General features: G+C 36.7%; 1 protein-coding gene across 7 annotated transcripts in view; it reads right to left on the bottom strand.

Annotated features, from left to right (window-relative positions):
* Positions 1-19926, bottom strand: part of MAP4K3 (mitogen-activated protein kinase kinase kinase kinase 3) — a 193126-nt gene that overhangs the window by 152524 nt on the left and 20676 nt on the right. The window lies entirely within an intron of this gene.

Genomic DNA, 19926 nt, shown 5'->3' with positions numbered 1-19926 from the left:
ATCAAATACCAAATATACAAAAAAGTCACAATAATTAGAAAAGTATGTTTTTGGCACATGAATAGAAAATATCAATGGAATAAAAAGAGCCCAAATTTAGAAAATGATAAAGATAAAAATTCAAAATCAGTAGTAAAAAGACTGTTCTAGAAATATCTATTTAGATGGGGCAAAAACACTGGACTCCTCCTGCTATACACAAAAATTAAATTAAGGTGTTTTAAGACTTAAATATAGAATGTGCAATTACTGAAGTACTAGAAAAAAGATAATGCATTTTGATAATCACGGAGTCAGACTCTCAAAACTAACATGAACCTGGAAATCACAGAAAAAGTAGCAACATATCTGACCACTTACAAAATACGCATTCTACATGGCAAAATAAGTAGAAAATAGGCAAAGGATGAAACAAAATAGCATTCTGTAGAAGAACTATAAATAATAAATATTACTAAAAAATTATCAAGCTCAGTAAAAATCAAAGAATGTTAAGTTAAAATAACAAAATATGTTTTGGCATATCAGTTTGGCAAAATTCAAATAAATTAATGACTTGAATAAATGATATGAATGAAAGGAAACAACAGGAGTAAAATGGACATTTCCACATGTTCATGAGAAAGGTAATGGAAGAATAATTTTTTAAAAAATATTTTATTTATTTGACACAGAGAGAGAGAGAGAGCACAAGCAGGGGAAGCAGCAGGCAGAGGGAGAAGGAGAAACAGGCTCCCTGCAGAGCAGGGAACCAGATGCGGGGCTTGATCCCAGGATCCTGGAATTATGACCCGAGCCGAAGGCAGACACTTGGTGTTCTGGGTGACTTAGGTACCCCAGGAAGAATAATTTTTTTTTTTTAATCGGGAAGAATAATTTTTACAGGAATGATTTTTACTATCACCATTTTAAAGCACATATCCTTTGATCTAGTAGAATTAATAATTTCACTTCTAATAATCTATTCCACAAATACTCTTTTTTTTAAATTTTCCTTTTTTTTAGATTTTATTTATTTATTTGACAGAGATCACAAGTAGACAGAGAGGCAGGCAGAGAGAAAGAGGAGGAGGCAGGCTCCCTGCTGAGCAGACAGCCCGATGCGGGGCTCGATCTCAGGACCCTGAGATCATGACCTGAACCGAAGGCAGAGGCCCCAACCCACTGAGCCATCCAGGCACCCCTATTCCACAAATATTCTAAAAAATGTACAAAATATGTGTATATAAATATTTGTTGTAGCAAAATTTATAAAATTAAAAACAACCTAAAAACCCATTACTAGGAAAATGATCAAATACTATGGTAAATTCATACTATGAAATGCTATAGGAGCTAGAACCTTAGATTTCTATAACAAGAACAAGAACAAGAACAAGGTGCATAATGATATAAAGTTTAAAACAACAAAACAACCTATATGAGTATGTAGCACACATACATATACAGAATTCTACACATACAGTTACATGTGTATAGACAAGCTCTAGAAACAAGGACCCAATGGTTAGATATAAGTTACAGGAGATGGAAGGGACTCTCACTTACTTTAGTGTTTGATTTTTTTTTTTTTTTTTTTTTTAAGTAGGCTCCACACCCAGTACGAAACCCAAAGCAGGGCTTGAACTCACGACCCTGAGATCAAGACCAAAGCCGAGACAAGAGTCTTACATTAAACTGACTGAGCCACCCAGGTACTCCTCTCCGTTTTTATTATTTTTTTTTAAAGATTTTATTTATTTATTTGTCAGATACAGAGAGAGAGAGAGCATGCACAAGCAGGCAGAGTGGCAGGCAGAGGCAAAGAGAGAAGCAGTCTCCCCACTGAGCAAGGAGCCCGATGTGAGATTCAATCCCAGGACCCTGGGATCATGACCTGAGCTGAAGGCAGTGGCTTAACTAACTGAGCCACCCAGGCATCCCAGTTTTTATTTTTTAAAAAAGCACACATTGTTAGGAAAAAAAAAAAAAAGCGAAACTTAGAAAGTTGTAGCTTCTGAAAGCACTACAATAATCCATATACAACATTAAAAAACTATACACAAAAAACTGAGGATGTGATTCATTTATGATTTAGGCTAAAAAAATTCAAAATGTTGGTTGATTCTCAATCTCTGAAGGCTTTAAACAGTGTTACCATATCATGCATGGAGTAAAAAAAAAAAAAAAAAAAAGCAAAGATTTCGGTTTAATGGTTTCCCATGTAAACAAGAGAATGTCCCTAAGACTTCTCATTGAAAGGCATACATTTATATGAGGAATGCAACTTCGCTAAACCATAAGCATTTCCTAGGTAGGAATCCTGGCATTTCAAAGTAAGCATACTTAAAGATTAAATATTGGGGCACCTGGGTGGCTCAGTCAGTTAAGCCTCTGCCTTGGGCTTAAGTCTTGATCCTGGGGTCCCATGTGGGGCTCCCTGCTCAGTGGAGAGCCTCTTCTCCTGTTCCTTCCCCCTTTCCCAACTCGTGCTTGCTCTCTTGCTCCCTTGCTCTCTCTCAAACAAATAAAATTTTTTATAAATTTTATAAATATTTTTTTAAAGATTTTATTTATTTATTTGACAGACAGAGATCACAAAAAGGCAGAGAGGCAGACAGAGAGAGAGAGAGGAGGAAGCAGGCTCCCTGCTGAGCAGAGAGCCCAATGCAGGGCTCCATTCCCAGGACGGGATCATGACCGGAGCTGAAGGCAGAGGCTTTAACCCACTGAGCCACCTAAGCGCCCCAAATCTTTATTTGTTTTCAAGATTTTATTTATTTGAGAGAGAGCGCGAGTGAGCGAGACAGAACACAGGCAATTGGGAGGGGCAGAGACCAAGGGAGAAGCAGGTTCCCCCCTGAGCACAGAGCCCTATGTGGGGCTTGATCCCAAGGACCCTGAGATCATGACCTGAGCTGAAGGCAGACACTTAACGACTGAGCCATCCAGGCACCCCTCAAATAAATAAATAAAACCTTTAAAAATAAATAAATATTAAATAGTATAAGGCAAACAACAATTCACGAGTTTGAGAGCACTGCATTACTTTGTCAGAGCCCTCATTTTGGATCATGATCTACCTCTTCAATAGTTTTGCAACACCAACACCAGGCTCTTTCAGTCATCCCTGCCAACCTCCACTCTAGCAGCAATTCCTAGTGTGAAGCAGACGAAAACCAGCAATCTCTTTTATATGTCAATATCGTAAGGACTCAAAAAGTATAATCAATCTTTGATGATTATGAATATCCTATATCCTTCAAAAAAGTATATTTACTAATTACTAGAACAAGCTAGGTTATCTTCAATAAAATATTAACTCATAATCAACAGTATATTTTTAGCACCCTAATGTAGCAAAATATTAATTTTATGTTATTTTACAGCTTTCCTACCTGGAATTGTTGTGTTCCTGATTCAACATATGAGCCAATGTACTTGCTCAGAAAATGATAATGTTGATGATACCACACAAGCAATAAATACAAAAGAACTGCCTCCTACCAAGTACTTACTATGTGCCAGAAGCTTTATGTGTACAGCTTATTCACTCCACAATGACCCTATAAAGAGGCCATTATTATTACACCTATTTTATAGAATACCTAACTGGCACTCCAAGAAATTAACAAATTTAAACCCAGACTGTCTTTATTCCAGAAAGCTATGCTCTTAATCAACAAGTTACCATAATCAGGAATGTTATTCAAAAACAATTCTTTGAAAATGAATATTCATTATGTACATACACACTTTCAATTGCCATGTATAAAATTAAAGATTTAATTGTGAATTTCACTTGTGCCCAGATTTCATTTTTGAGGAAAACAGTAGAGAATGCTTATAAAGTCACCAATTGCTTCACTGAACAAATACTAAGTGCCAGGAGCTGTGCAGGACGTTCTTTACAATGAGTTCTTGGGGGAGGATCGTCTAATGTAGAAGAACAAATACGGGGCTGGAAACAATACTGTGCTGTACGAAAAACTAGGAGAAGATCTTCAGGTAAAAGGAAGTTGGGGAAGGATTCTCTGATGACCCAACTGTGATCTAATATTACATGGAGGATATATGCTTTTTGGCCAAGATTTTGTGCCTGTGAAGTACAAACACATACAAATACAAAAGATTTTTATTTCTTAACTCTCAATAATCTGAAGCAAAAATAAAAGAAAGGAATGATTCTATTGTGATAGCAATTAGAATCTATCAGTTGAGTTAGCAGTAAGAGCAAATACTAGTAGTTCAGACGTAAACAACTTTCTACTATTCTAATATCTAGTCCAAACAAACAAACAAAAAAGATCAATGCCATTGTTTCCTTTCAAAAAGTAACACCAACTCATAACGAAGCACTAATATAATGGGCAATAAACTTGTCTCATCCGCAAGGGTCTTATGTGTGAAAAATTCCAGAGAGATTAAGAGTAGAAACTTGACAGCCTAATGTTGACAAATCTAAAACAAATATATAAAAGAGATTTAACCAAACAATACATGCTCACACATATTTTTAACTCATGGTGGTTTTATTAAGGTAAGTAGCTTTTTCCATACTTGACAATACTGGCTTTTGTTCACTTTGTCAATCAATACATACTGTCAGCCATCAGATTTTCATAACTATGTTACATCTAAAAAAGGAAAATGTAATGGCTCTGAAACTATTCTCTTCTACAAAAAAGAAATTATATAATTCAACTTGGTTAGACTACACAATTGGCTTCTTTCCTCACTATTAAGAGCCATCAGATTTTACTGTGATTTAAGACTTTTTGCTAAAACCTACCGTGGCATTCTATACTTACTCCAATTTTCAATTTTCTTTATTTTTCTCACACCCATCTAAGAATCAGAAACCCAAGAACACTATTATAAAGTAAAACACTTGATCAAATAATTCCTTCCCCTTTTATCTTAAAAAAGAGAACAGGGGGGAAAAAAGGACTAAGAGCTGAATTACTCTTCAAAATATTTCCTTATATGCTTTATTTAAAACCTGAGAAGTATAGTATCCATAAGACTAGAGCCTTTTAAAAAGTTCAGGATGACAGATAAGCAAGGAAGGGAAATACAAGTATTTTTATACTGAAAGTCCCCCTGGGTAAAATAAAAGACAACTCAGTTTATGTTTCTGAACTCTGGGAATATTTTTTCACTCAAAACAACATGCTTTAGCTTCAAGCCCCAAATTTTTCAAAAATCAGAGTAAAGCACTTTTCATAAAATAATTTCAGCAAAGGAGCGCCTGGGTGGCTCAGTGGGTTAAGCCGCTGCCTTCGGCTCGGGTCATGATCTCAGGGTCCTGGGATCGAGGCCCGCATCAGGCTCTCTGCTCAGCAGGGAGCCTGCTTCCCTCTCTCTCTCTCTGCCTGCCTCTCTGTCTACTTGTGATCTCTCTCTGTCAAATAAATAAATAAAATCTTTAAAATAAAAAAAAAATAATTTCAGCAAACATACTATCCCTCTCTACACTTCTTATAAACCTGCCAAGAAACGAACTGGTGAAGTCTTATCGATTCCTCATACTTAATATTTGTATAAAGAAAAAAAAAAGAACTTGATTACACCCAATTAAGCTTCTATGAGATATATTATGAAAATATTATATTATAAAAATATTACTAAATCATTCAAAAACACATGTACCAACTCACTTATTTGACTTACATTACATCACATACCAGAAAATGCTTGGACTTCATATCACCCTAAACACATTCACCAAATAAAAACCTTCACATTTCAAATCAAAGAAATTATTATTTTTCAAATTGCTTGGGTTCATCATACTATGTAACTATACCAGGAAAAATGTATAGCGTAATAAAAAAGGTCTCTCAACCAAGACTTTAGCATCCCCACCCTCCACAAAAAAAGCAAGCTATGTAACACCTACTAACTCTTTTAAATGTGCTTTAAAACAGTATTTAAAATTCTGAACACAAATCTAAGAGAATCCAGTTAAGATAGTAGGCTATAAAATGAATGTACAAGAAATCAACAGATAATACATATGTATGTAAACAACAACAGATGATTTAAAGGAGGAAAAGTCTCATTTCCAATAGCACCAAAACAATAAAGTATTTCTATACTTTTACTTACGTGCAAGCTTATGAAGAAAATGTTAAAAACCTTTAAAAATGAAAGTAGAGGGGCACCTGAGTGGCTCAATCAGTTAAACATCTGCCTTCAGCTCAGTTCATGATATCAGGGTCCTGGGATCAAGTCCCAAATCGGGCTCCCTGCTCAATGAGGAGCCTGCTTCTCCCTCTCCTTTTGCTCCTTCCACTGCTGTGCTCTCTCACACTCTCTCAAATAAATAAATAAAATCCTAAAAAAAAAAAAATAAATAAAATCCTAAAAAAAAAAATAAAATAAAAAGAATCATTCTTTTAAAAAAATGAAAGTGGAACTGAATGAAGAAAAAGCTATAATTATATTCTTAGAGATGGAGTAAACATCACAAATGTGTCAACTCTTAAGGTAATCTATAATTTACACAAATCCAATAAAAATGCCAACTTGTTTCTCCTCCAGGAACTGGATAGGCTGATTCTAAAGATCTTCTTGAAAAATAAACAGCAATAATTACCATGAAAACTATGAACAAGAACAATGAGAAAATAGCTCTAACAGATTTAAAAGTTTCTCAAAAAGCCTCAATGGTAAAACAAAGTGGCAAATAGAGAAACCAAAGGGACAAAATAGAAAGTCCAGAAATAGACCCATATAAAGAATTTCTAGAAACAGAGAAGACAATCTGACAGAAAAGTGGACTACATGAAAAAAGAAATACAAATGGTCTTTAAATACACAGATAAGATGTTTAACCTAACTCATGAAAACATAAACGCAAACCAAAAAGTACACTGAGATAGTGTTTCTTATCCAAATCAACTACTCTCTCGTCAAGCTTTAGGGAAATGGATACTCCGAGGAGTATCCTGGTACACTGCTGGTGGAAGAATGTACAACCTTTTTATAAAGAGAATATAAAAATACCTTCCAAATTATAGATGCATTTACTCTTTCACTTAGCCAACCTATTTTCTGGGAACCTAATATACAAGACACCACAACAAAAAATAACACATAAACAAGGTTTTTGACTATGAAATTGTAATAGAAAAGATTCAAGTAATTGGCAACAGGGAATGGGTTGAATAAACTATGGCATCTACACACAACTGAACACTACCCCATTTTTTAAAAAAAAAAAAGGTTTATCTTTATGTACGGATTTAGAGAGAGGGCTCAAAGGTATACACCTGAAAAAGAAAACAAGGTGAGGAACAGCAGTATGCTATCATTTGACTAAAAGGAGGAGGAAATAAAAATATATATTTGAAATAGCTATTTGCACAAAATCTGGAAGAATATACAGAAATTAGTAAAAATAAGGACATGTACTGGGCTAGAGGAACAGATGAGGATAGGCAGAACCAAGACTCCTCAAAGAATACTTTTTTAAAAATAGCATTTTGATTTTTGAACCATGTAAATACATACATTCCCTATTCAAAAAAATAAGTTAAAAACAATTAAATTTGAAATAGTAAGTTGAAAAGAAGGTGACCTTGCTGATATTTGGTCAAAAGAATTTACTGGACCGTAGTTAAAGTCTTTTCCTTGAGTGACATCACAAGGAAAAGACAAACTACGTTGTAATTGTTTTAACTGTAATTACAACAAAATAATCACTGCGTGAAACATCAATATCACAAATAAAATCATACTTGTCTTTGTGTTCAAACAAATTTTAAACCAATCTATTAAAACTAAAGAACAGCCTTAACTTTGAAAACTCATGCCCTACTCTGTAGCAAAAAAGCATACTGTTCACCTTGTTCAAGTTTACAGTTGCACTCTATAGGTCAACAGAGTCAACAAGAGGGCTAAACACTTTTGACAGGCAGTAAATACTTCTGACAATGTAAAGGTTTTAATAACAGCCAGCTCAGTGCAGGTCAGGCTGGGATTACGCTAAAACTGGTAAACAGCAGCCTTAGATCCTGCCACGGAATGAAAGCATACAAGTGAAGCCCACTTCCAGTACCTGCCACATTCTCTTCTAACACAACAAAAAAGGACATGGGAATCACCTTGCTTCCATTTTTGGGTGGCTGAAAGTTTTGCTTAGGACCAGAAGGAGGAAATGGAAGTTAACATTTTGCACCTCACTGACATAAGTGAAAGTGGATCATTTAAAAACCGTTTTAGGAACTTCATTAGTTAAGTGAAAGCTAAGACAAAAGGGCTGTATTCTGGTAGAGGCTGCTCCAGCTCCCTACAAGCGGGTCAGATAAGCCTGGCAGTGACTTCCAGAGAATCAGAATCTAAGTTGCAGCCACATCACTTAGAGAAATCTGAGTACTTACAGAGAAACTGTGCCAAGAAGTTAAGGGCTCCTGTTACAAGCATACGTTTTAGTGTTTATTAAAAGAGACTACTCTCTAAGTAGGCTCTTTGTTCTCATATCTAAGATCGAGCTGGGTAAATAATATTTATATGGGGGAGGGTTTAATCTGATTTTTAAAAAAGGTATTTTATATTTCTGGGACACTTAAAGGCATGCTCATAAAAAGAAAAACAAGCAGGTGAACTTAAAAACAAGAACCCCATCCCCGGGGTGCCTAGGTGGCCTAGTCAGTTAAGCGTCCGCCTTCAGCTCAGGTCAGGATCCCAGGGTCCTGGGATCAAGCCCCACCATCAGACTCCTTGCTTGATGGAAAGCCTGCTTCTCCCTCTCCCTATGCTGCTACTCCTGTTTGTGCTCTCTCCCTCTCTCTCTCTCTCTCTCAAATAAATCAATCAAATCATAAAAAAAAAAAAAAAGAAGAACCCAATCTTGTGGCAAAATAAGCAGACCCCTTAAACAGACTTCTCTTATAAGCTCAAGACCCACAACCAGACAGTCCCACTTGCCCCACAATATACCTCAACCTAACACTTTAATAACCTTTCCCTACCATTCCCCACCCCCTTCACAGAATTATAAATGTCCTTTTATTTCTGTTTCCACTCCTCACGCCGTGGCATTCTGGCCACTATCATCACCTCTCTGCAACACTAACAGTCTCCAGCCTAGACCGTCTTGACTTTACAATCCCTGCATCTAAGACTTCACTTTTATTAGCATAAACTGTTCATAACATTCCCTTCTGAATGTTAAAATATTAGCAAATATTTTAAAATATTTCCTATATTGGTAGGTACGCCCTCTCTTGTTCCTAATAATAATTAATAAAAACCATTTACGCCTTCTTTTTTATGTCTTATGTGATTTTGTTAGAAACTTACCTTTCTTATGTATCTTTTCAAATATACAGCTTTAGGTTTTATTAATCAACTTTTTAAATGTTTTCTTGGGGCGCCTGGGTGGCTCAGTTGGTGAAGCATCTGTCTTCGGCTCAGGTCATAATCCCAGGGTCCTGGGACTGAGCCCCGCATCAAGCTCCCTGCTCAGTGGGAAGCCTGCATCTCCCTCTCACACTCCCCTTGCTTGTGTTCCCTCTCTCATGCACATCGCGCGCTCTCTCTCTCTCTCTAATAAATAAATAGACCTTTAAAAAAATAAAATTAAAAAAATGTTTTCTTGCTATTTAATTCCTGCCCCTCCTTTTTATTTACATTTTTTCCAATGCCTATGAGTTTACTCTGCCCTTTTTTTGATTCTTTGGGGTGAATGCCTAACCTTTTTATTTTTTGTTCTTTCTTGTTTTTAAGAAACAGAACTGTGTAAATCTGTAGTAATACAGTCTTTATTATTAATATTGTCTGTATAAATTAAGTCTTGGATAATTTTCAGGATTTGTAAACAAAAACTGGAAAAAACTGAAAGCATATTTTAAAACTAAACTAAAACTAAAAGTATACTAAAAGTATATTTCGGGAAAAAATCGTAAGATATAACCTTAGTAATCTTGAGTTTGGCAAGTTATTTCTTAAATACAACAAATATAGCATGAATAAGAGTCCTGAGTGAATAAACAAATTGTGTTACACCCCTACAAAGGAACAATACTCTGCAATAAAAAATAAAAAATTACTGATACATGCAACAACAAGGACGAATCTCACAATTAAGTAAAAGCCAAACAGAAAAGCACATATCTTATGATTCCATGCATCTAAAATTCTAGAAAATGCACACTAACCTCAACTGACAAAAAGCAAATGAGTGTTTCCTGGAGACTAGTTAGGGAAAAAAAGAAGAATATCTGGGGGCATGCAGAAACTTCTGAGGATTATGTATGTATTTATTATTCTGAGGTGATGGCTCACAGGTATATACATATGTAACATTTTAAATCACACAATTTAAACATGTGCAGTTTACTGTATGTCAATTATACCTCCACAGAGTATTTTTTAAAAAGAAAAAAGGAAACTTTAAGGTCAGTTCCCCCCCAACACTGTAACTTTTCCTGGCATCCTCAGGCAGAATCTGTATTCATACCATATCACAGAACTTAGAACACACTTCTAAAATAAAACCACAGTTGTGGGACACCTGGGTGGCTCAGTGGGTTAAAGCCTCTGCCTTCGGCTCAGGTCACGATCCCAGAGTCCTGGGATCCAGCCCCGAATGGGGCACTCTGTTCAGCACGGAGCCTGCTTCCTCCTCTCTCTCTGCCTGCTTCTCTGCGGACTTGTGATCTCTTTCTGTCAAATAAATAAATAAAATCTTTAAAACCACAGTTTTAACACAGTTATGCTTATTTGTATGTCTGTCCTCCCTGTTATGACTGTGAGCTCCCAGAATGTCTTATTCATATTTTTATACCTAAGATATAGTAGAGTAGTGCTTATGCATAGTAAGTATTCCATACATGTACAATTAATTGAATTTCTGCTTAATTTCTAAAAACCAAATGCAGAGTCTTGAGTAAATGAAATTTGGCTTGAAAATAGGTACTGGATGGAAATATGAAAGGGAGTCAAAGATAAGCAATACTGCTAAGCCTCAATAAAGATTCACTTGAAACTGGATTCAATGTTTCAGTATAAACACTAAGCCAGTCTGTGAATTTATCCAGAAAAATTTAGTGGGAAGAGCAGAAATCAGAAAAAAAAAGTAGATACTGAGATAAACTCAGAGGTAAAAACTAAAGACAGAGCAATTTAACACCATGGACGGACAGATTATCCAGATGGGCGGTTATGTTAGTCTACATAAATGCCTACTTACCACGCACTATAATAAATGTGAAGACAAACCTCTAATTCAAAGGCACTAAGATAAAGACAGTGTGGTTAAGGGTAGGAATAGCTTTAAGAGGGTCGACAGTACATAAGCAGATAGTTTCCAAGTGCTAGTTCCAACAATGCACTGAAATTAGCACAGAGGCATTTCTACTGCTAAAGGTACTGTGAAAACCTCTCCTTGTAGCTGAGACACAAAATGCTACACAGGTTAATGCCCAACATTCTTTGGGTTTTTCTGATTATATCAGAGAGAACTTCAGCTAATCTCCTTGGTTTCAGTTATACCTAGGTCTGGGTGGGAGGACAGTAATTCAGAATAGTGGAAGAAGGCCTACTAATCTGTCTTTTAACAAGAAGGCGGATTTCTAGTTCAGGAACAGGCCAGTTGCATTATTTAAGTAAAAGAGGTAGAAGAATCCTAGATGGATAGGCAGGATACACCACAAACAGCCAGAATCAAGAATTCTACTCATGCAACAACCTGCGCCCAATTTTAATAATTTAGAGTAATATAATCACAACAAAGCAACTGGTAATAACTGAAAAAAATCTTAGAATTTTTTAAAAGCTGTGTATCTACATAAAGTTTGGTTCTGTGCCATACATTATAATAACAAATTCTACTGAAGACATTATATTCATTAAACTGTAACAGCCAAGAATCTTATTACATGATTTTAGAACAAGCACACAAGTATATGAAGAAAAATAGAATTTGTCTTCAAGACACAAGCATTATTTTACTTATAACAAAAATGACATTTTTCTTTTTTTTTTTTTTAAGATTTTATTTATTTTATTTGACAGACAGAGATCACAAGCAGGCAGAGAGGCAGGCAGAGAGAGAGAGGAGGAAGCAGGCTCCCTGCCAACAGGCTCCCTGCCAAGCAGAGAGGCCGATGTGGGGCTGGATCCCAGGACTCTGGGATCATGACCTGAGCCGAAGGCAGAGGCTTTAACCCACTGAGCCACCCAGGCGCCCCCATTTTTCTTTTTCTTAAGTAGGCTCCACACCCAACATGGAACCCAATGCAGGGCTTGAACTCACCACCCTGAGATCAAGACCTGAGCTAAGGGGTACCTGGGTAGTTCAGTGAGTTAAATGTCTGCCTTAGACTCAGGTCATGACCACAGGGTTCCTGGATCAAGCCCTGCATCAGGCTCACCCACTCAGTAAGGAGTTTGTTTCTCCCCTTCCCTCTGCCTCTCCCCCTGGCTGTGCTCTTTCTCTTTAAATAAATAAAGTTTAAAAAAAAAAAAAAAAAAGACTGAGCTGAGATCAAGAGTGAGACCCCTCACGGACTAAGCCACCCAGATGCCCCTAAAGATATAGTATTTAAAGGATTATCTTTTAAAAAGTCTTTAGTTGGGGGTGCCTGGGTGGCTCAGTCGGTTAAGCATCTGCCTTCGGTTCAGGTCATGATTCCAGGGTCCTGGGACCCATCCCAGCATCGAATAGCATTGAGTTCCCTGTCAGCAGGGAGTCTGTTTCTCCCTCTCCTTCTGCGCCCCCCTCATGCTCTCTCCCTCCCTATTTCTAGTTTAAAAAAATTAAAAAAAAAAAAAAAAGGTCTTGGGATAAAGATTATAACTTAGTACGTTTAATAATAGGAAATTTTTAAAAAATTTTCAAACCTGAAAAGCTTTCTAACTTCTCACAAGTGAAACTTTCTTACCTAGCAATTAAATGAAAATATACAAAACAGTCATTTCAAATTCATAAAGGCTGGGCCACCTGGGTGACTCGGTCATTTGAGCATCCAACTCTTGATTTCCACTCAGGTTGTGATTTAAGGGTCATAAGATCAAGCCTCCTGCCAGGCTCCGTGCTCAGTGGGGAGTCTGCTTCTTTCCGTCTTTCTCTCTTTGCCTCCCCACCTTGTGCGCACAAATGCAAGCACTGTCCCTCTCTCTCTCTCTCAAGTAAATAAATCTTAAAAAAGAAAAAAAAAGAAATGCATAAGAGCTATGTGGTATAATGACATTACAGAAACATATATACCATAGTTATTAATACTAATGTTGTAGCATTGCTCTTGTACATTATTTTTCATTCAAATGAAATATATCCATACCATATAACATATATAGGCATTAAATAAATCTTCTAGAAATGATTAAATGTGCTTAAAAGAACCAAAAATTTTGATGTCATTATACTATTTTACTTAAAGTTGTACATAAATGAACAAAGCCCAATGTCATCTTAAATCTAAGACAATAATTAAAAATTAATTTTTAAAAGTAAGGTATACTCTATATAATTTTATGCCTTAGATTAAGAGGGAATTTCCTGAGAGTACTAGAAAATGGACATCTACATCCAAGAAGCAAGTCTTCATGACCTCTATTTTTAGTGAAAGCTGTTATTTGAGATCTAAGTTAAAAGCAGAGCACAGAGAAATGGCCAGTAGATTTTACTCCCTTACTGCTGGCATAAATGCAGATGTTCTGCCTGCATTTTTCCTATTTTAAAATGATACTACACAGTTACAGGGCACAATCCAATTGAATATACCAAATTACATTCCCTCTCTTAACGGTGACTCCATTTCACTATGAAAAAGAGAATGGCACATGATTTCGGTGTCTTTTTCAATTATTAAATACTTACTGGGAGCCAATTACATGCCAGGTGTGGTACTACATGTCGGAACACAAAGCTATTATTAGCTTACACTTTATGTCTTTGTTATATGGTAAAACTACAATGTTAGAATTCTGGAAGTCTATTCCCCTGGAAGACCAGATGAGACTGGTAAGAAAGTGGACTGAACGAGGGAACTCTGATCTAGCAAGGGGTTCATCATTCATCCAGTTTGGGGTATACCAAGTATCTCTGCTCTATACATGAGCACAGAAGTCTTCCAGAGTTCAAAAAGTAATTCTATAGGTAAGGAGAAGTGGGATTATTAGCACTGAAAAATTGTGAGGTCCGCAGAAAGGGAAATGGAATGCCTTCAGATTCCAAGGATATCTGCTACTACATTTACATGGTGGCTAAAAGGAGTAGGTTTAAATGACTGACAAGTAATGCCTTACAGCATTCTAGAGAGTTCTCAAAGTACTTTCACACTATTTGATTTTAATTTTAATTTTCCTGAAATTATAATTTTACATGGAAAGGAACTAGTGAGGGTAAACCAGGCTTCTAGCAATAGGCTAGCCTTGCATTTCCCAAACTGCATTGTGTGGAACTGGGATATTATAGCCATTAGGTAAAAGGATAAATAAATAAATTTGTTAGGTTCATGATCAACTAATTTAGGAAAATAAAGTTAAAAGTACATCTACTACAGGACTTCTCAGAGCCTTCACTATGCTAATATATAATGCAAATCTCTAAGTGGAGGGAGGGAATAGTATCAATTCCCAAACTCATTTGATCACAGAATCCTTTATTCTTTTAATGATCATTAAGTATCATTTTAAGCATCTAATGTTCCAGAAAACAAACACCTGGAAACCGCACTAATGTACCAAACAAAAGAAAAAGAATCAAATCAGAGGAGAAATATTTCCAGAGGTAAAATACACTGATAGCCAGAAGGTCAGAGACCTCGAAAAAAGACCACAAAATAGCTCTTGAGAAGGCCAAAATGTCCACCAAACCTGGCTGCAAAGACAATGCCAACCTCCCTTGGATATATACACTGAACTAAATGCAGCAATTAATAGCTTACTCCAAAATATTTACTGAGTGACTACATTGTTCCAGACACTATGCTAGAAGCTAGAGATGTAACAAGGAATAGTATGGAGAAGGTCCAGTGATCCTACAGGGCTTACATTCCAGTTGGGGGACACAAAAACTACAAGAAAACATCAGATCGATCAGTGCTGTGCAGCAGGGAAAACAAAAATGTGGATGATGTGGTAGAAAATACAATTGAGTCAGGCTGACAGTACCAAAAAACCCATAAATGAATGACTACAGGCTTGAACTTAGGTAACAACAAAGAACAAGAACAAATAGAAGCACCTGACTAGCTCAATCATTAGGGCCACGCAACTCTTGATATCAGGGTTGTGAGTTCAAGCCTCACATTGGGTGCCGAGCTTACATAAAGGAAAAAACAAAAACAGGAACAAATACTATCACAGTAACAGTTAACACTTATGAAGTATTTAGTACTATAGTAAGATTTAAATGCTTTATTATTTAAACCTCATGATAACCTTCTGAAGTAAGTAGTATTAATCATTCCCCTATTACAAATGAAACTGAGGTAAAGAGAAGTTAAATTAGATGCTCAAAGTCACAAAGCTAAAAACCAGTAGAGCTTAAATTCAAATGCAGCAATCTAGGTCAAGACTATAAATTCCTATTTGGCTGTCTGACCAAGCAGTATTACTTGGCAGATACCAAATTGCCACTGCAATAATTTTAAAGATTTTTTCCACCTTCTCAATGTCTACTGTGTATAACTACTTTCTGTCTACCTGCCTGAAGTCACCAGCAAAGAGAACCAGCAACTGATTACACGCGTTTTCTTCCCCTCGGGAAAAGCAGAAACTGCATCCTGACATCCAGATTTACCTAGTCTAAAAAGAAATTCATCAAAGAGTACACTGTGGCAGTAAAAGACCCAGGCTAAATTCCTTAGATGAGAAGAAGAAAACTATAGCCCTGAGTGGTTAAGTAACTAAACCACAGTCATTTACCTAAGTAACAAGAGAGCCAGGAGCAGAACCAACCTTAATTTCTCTCCATCATTATCCTTATGCCTTGACGATGGGGACCAGATCATCACAGAGGATGGACTGAAAGGGGTAGAGGATTAGTTTGGTATCTATTTTATATTGGTATTGGTAAGAATAGCAACGCAAAAACAACATATCTGATACCATTATTATGTAAGTGGTAATTCATTAATGGTAATTTATTTATCCCAAATTAAGACCCAAATTCATAAAGAATCATGACTACTGTTGCCAACAATTTTTGGAAGAACTAAGAAGTTCAAGAGGCTATGCGCAACCCCACAAGCCAAGTGCAATGGCCTCTAACTTGGGTATGATTCACACCCAGATTTTCTTTTCTGTCAAATGACAGCCTGTACTTGGTAAAGTCCAAACTCCTCCAGGAAGTGAGGTGCTTTTTTAGAGTTATAGTTCTCAAACAGTTCCAAATGTATCGTCATCACTTAAGAATCATGTGGTCCAACTGAAGATACATCAAAACTAATGATTAAAATTACACTTTCTACAAAGTCAGTGATCTGACTTTGCTTAGGTAACAGGAGAAATTTAACATGCTCCACACTAAAGAAATGGGACTTACTGGAACACACAAAAAAGATATTTTCCCTCTGCACTTACTGGTAAACAAGCAATCAATACAATCTAGTTTCGACTCAATTATGATTTAGTTGAAACAGGGTTTATGAGACTAAATGCCCTTAAAGCCGAATGAGAGAAAAAGAGACGGTAAAGAAGAGAAGGGAAAACGGAATTATGGTGAAACAAGGCAATTGTGTGCATTATTTCAATGAGAATTAAACCACATTCTGATAATTTCAGGGTTTAATGTCTCTCCAATCTTTACAAGTTAATAATGTCAGGCAGAAACAGTCACCTTTGGTTTCTAGCAATAGTAGTTAAGATAAAAACCGAATTATAAATCAACATTTGGAAGAATAAATTCCATCTATCACTATCTTGTCTCTGATTTTAAGACTCACATTTAAATCAGACTGGTTGTACAACTTATTGAATTGTATACTTTAAATGAGTGAATTGTATGGTATGTGCATTCTCTCTCAACAAAGCTGTCACAATTTAAGTCAGATGCTGGGGAGATGGGGACAGCAGTGTCTGAAAACAAGGCTCCAGAATAACTAAGCTTTTCTATATAAACTGACCAATGAAGCCAAGTGCTAAACAGGCTCTGGTGAAACAGAAGAGATTAGATGTTTCTGGCATGTTAATAAAGAAATCCCTTCGACTGATTTGGTTCTTGATCAGCAGCCAGCTAAACGCCTTTGCTAACTGCAATCCTGACCCACTCCTCTCCCCTCTGTACAAGAGACATATGTGAAGAGGGTGAGAACCACATGCTTCTACCAGAAGGAAAAAATAATCTTCTGGCAATTGTGGTGGGGTGGTTTAGCGGGGAAAAAAGCTGTTAATTCCAGAACATTTTCAAAAGCATCAACTACTCTCCTCACAAGCACAATCTCATCAAAAACCAGAAGAAAACAAACTACCTTCTCTCTTTAGTATAAGATCCATTTCTCTGTAGTGGTCTTTTAAGAAAATTTACTCTTTTCTAGCCACTGTCCCCTTTCTTGTTCAGGGGAAGACTCTGGGGATTTTTCTGATTATCGCTGAATCACTTCCAACCCTCCTTGGAAAAAAAATAATACTTTTTGAAAGATCAGAAACCAACATGACAGAGGTAAAGCTCCATGTTCACTCACCTACTTCTGGCAGTGCAGCCAAACACGAGGACTCTGCAGGCAGACCGCCCGGGGATTCCGCTGCTGTCTGCCATTTACAAGCTGGGGACTCGTGGACTACAGCTCTTTGTGCCCATCTCTTCTCATTTGTAAAGAAGGGACAAGTACAGTTCCTACACTGTACTGCGGATTAATTTACTACCAATTTTGGTCTTACCAACACTTCACACGTGGTATATAATTACTACTATTATTTCAAAGAGTGAACTAGGAACTTAAAAAGTATGACAACAGTTTGGTTTGAAAACTTACAGAGCTGTGACAATTCCTTAAAAGCTACACAGATATACTGAGGCTGAACAAATATGTAAATGGATGGCAAATGGTGGGAGCGACACTTCGCGCTCATGGAGGAGGCAGCTACAGATAAGCAGTGAGGGAAGGCTAGTATGAACCATGTGGCAGTAGATCAGATTTGGAGACAGCAGTATAAACTCACGTGGCTTAAAACAGATACTGTTAGATACAGAAATAATTCTATATATGTATGTACACAGGGGTTACTTACTTATATATATTTATATTTAGTTAGGTTAGTACTACAGTAATTTAGTAATTTCCTGGCTCTGTCTCCTGAGAGGGCCTAGAAGTAACAACACACCAGTAACAACAAATATATCCAGAGCCTGTATCATGTTCTTATTCTATTTCCACCAAAAAGAACCAGGGATCCTTAGAGAAATGTCTGGTTATAAGGCTGGGACAGGGAACACACAAGATGAGCCTCAACACCTATATTGCCAGAAAGTCAGGAAGTGTTAAAAACAAAACCATGTCCGTCAACAAAGGGACACAAGAGACAACGAAAAGAACTCCCAATGGCTAAGCTGAAATAATGTAAACAACTTGACTAGTGTATTATAACCCAAAGTATAAAATAAATATCCATAAATCTATTGGATATGAAATAACTAAAGGGCAAAAATACAAATCTCCATACAGAGGAATCCAAGTAATTTATGCAGTCACTTCCTCCCTCAAAAAGATGAAGCTTAACTCCCAAAGTGTGAGGCTGCATTTGGTGATTTGCTTTCAGAGAGCACAACGTAGAAAGGTCAGAAAAAACAAAACAAAACTTTATATAAAGTGCAGAAACCTAAAATATATTACCACCATCAGGTGACACAGGTTAACATCGTTAGCGATGTTATGCTAATAGCATGGATACCTGATCCTCCCCAAAATTCATAACACAGTCTAACCATGAGAAAAACACCAGACAAATCTAAATTGAGAAACACACACAAAATACCTGATCAGTGCTCCTCAAAACTGCTAAGGTCATCAAAAACAAAGAAAAGGTCTGCGAAACTGTCAGAGACCAGAAAATTCTGCTTAAAAAGATGATGACTAGGGCGCCTGGGTGGCTCGGTGGGTTGGGCCACTGCCTTTGGCTCAGGTCATGATCTCAGGGTCCTGGGATCGAGTCCCGCATCGGGCTCTCTGCTCAGTAGGGAGCCTGCTTCCTCCCCTCTCTCTCTGCCTGCCTCTTTGCCTACTTGTGATCTCTGTCAAATGGATAAATAAAATCTTTAAAAAAAAAAAAAAAAGATGATAACTAAATGTAATGTGCTATCCTGCAGGGATCCTGGGACAGAAAAGGGACATTAGGGAAAAACTACTGAAATCCAAATAAGCTGTGGAGTCTGGCTGACAGTGACATGCTAACTGGTTCTTTAGTTGCGATACATGTACCACAGTCATATGTAAGAGGTTAACAAAAGGGGAAAACTGGGTGAGGAGCACACAGAAACTCTCTAGTATCTTTGTGATTTGTTTTTATAAATCTAAAATCATTCTAAAATAAAGTTTATTTTTAAAAAGTCTTAACTAAAGAGGGCAATTGAGTGGCTCCGTCAGTCAGTTAAGTGTCTGCCTTCGGCTCAGGTCATGAACTCAGGGTCCAATGGGGAGTCTGCTTCTCCCTCTCCCTCCGCCCCTCCCAGCCGCACGAGTGTGTGAGTATGTGCTCTCTCTCAGGTAAATAAGTATATTCTTTATAAAATAAACAAATGATCTTAACTAAAGAATTAAACAATTTAAATGATTTTTTTCATGTTATGAGTTTAAAAAGGTCACTTTAAATCTTGGCTGATAAATAAAAAGGTATTTGTCTCCCAAAACAGCTGATCCTATCTGGTAAATAAATAATTCCTGCAAACACTGTTGCTAAAAAAAATTATATCCCATAAGCTTAGTTTCCAGACTTTTCTAAGAACCACCGAAATAAGTTAAAACTATATTTTTAAAATACTTTGTCTAAACTCTT

Source organism: Mustela erminea, chromosome 7 (assembly GCF_009829155.1).
Source record: "Mustela erminea isolate mMusErm1 chromosome 7, mMusErm1.Pri, whole genome shotgun sequence".
Lineage (NCBI taxonomy): Eukaryota > Metazoa > Chordata > Mammalia > Carnivora > Mustelidae > Mustela > Mustela erminea.
The sequence above is the reverse complement of the archived record's forward strand: the minus strand, read 5'-3'. Positions and strand labels throughout refer to the sequence as shown.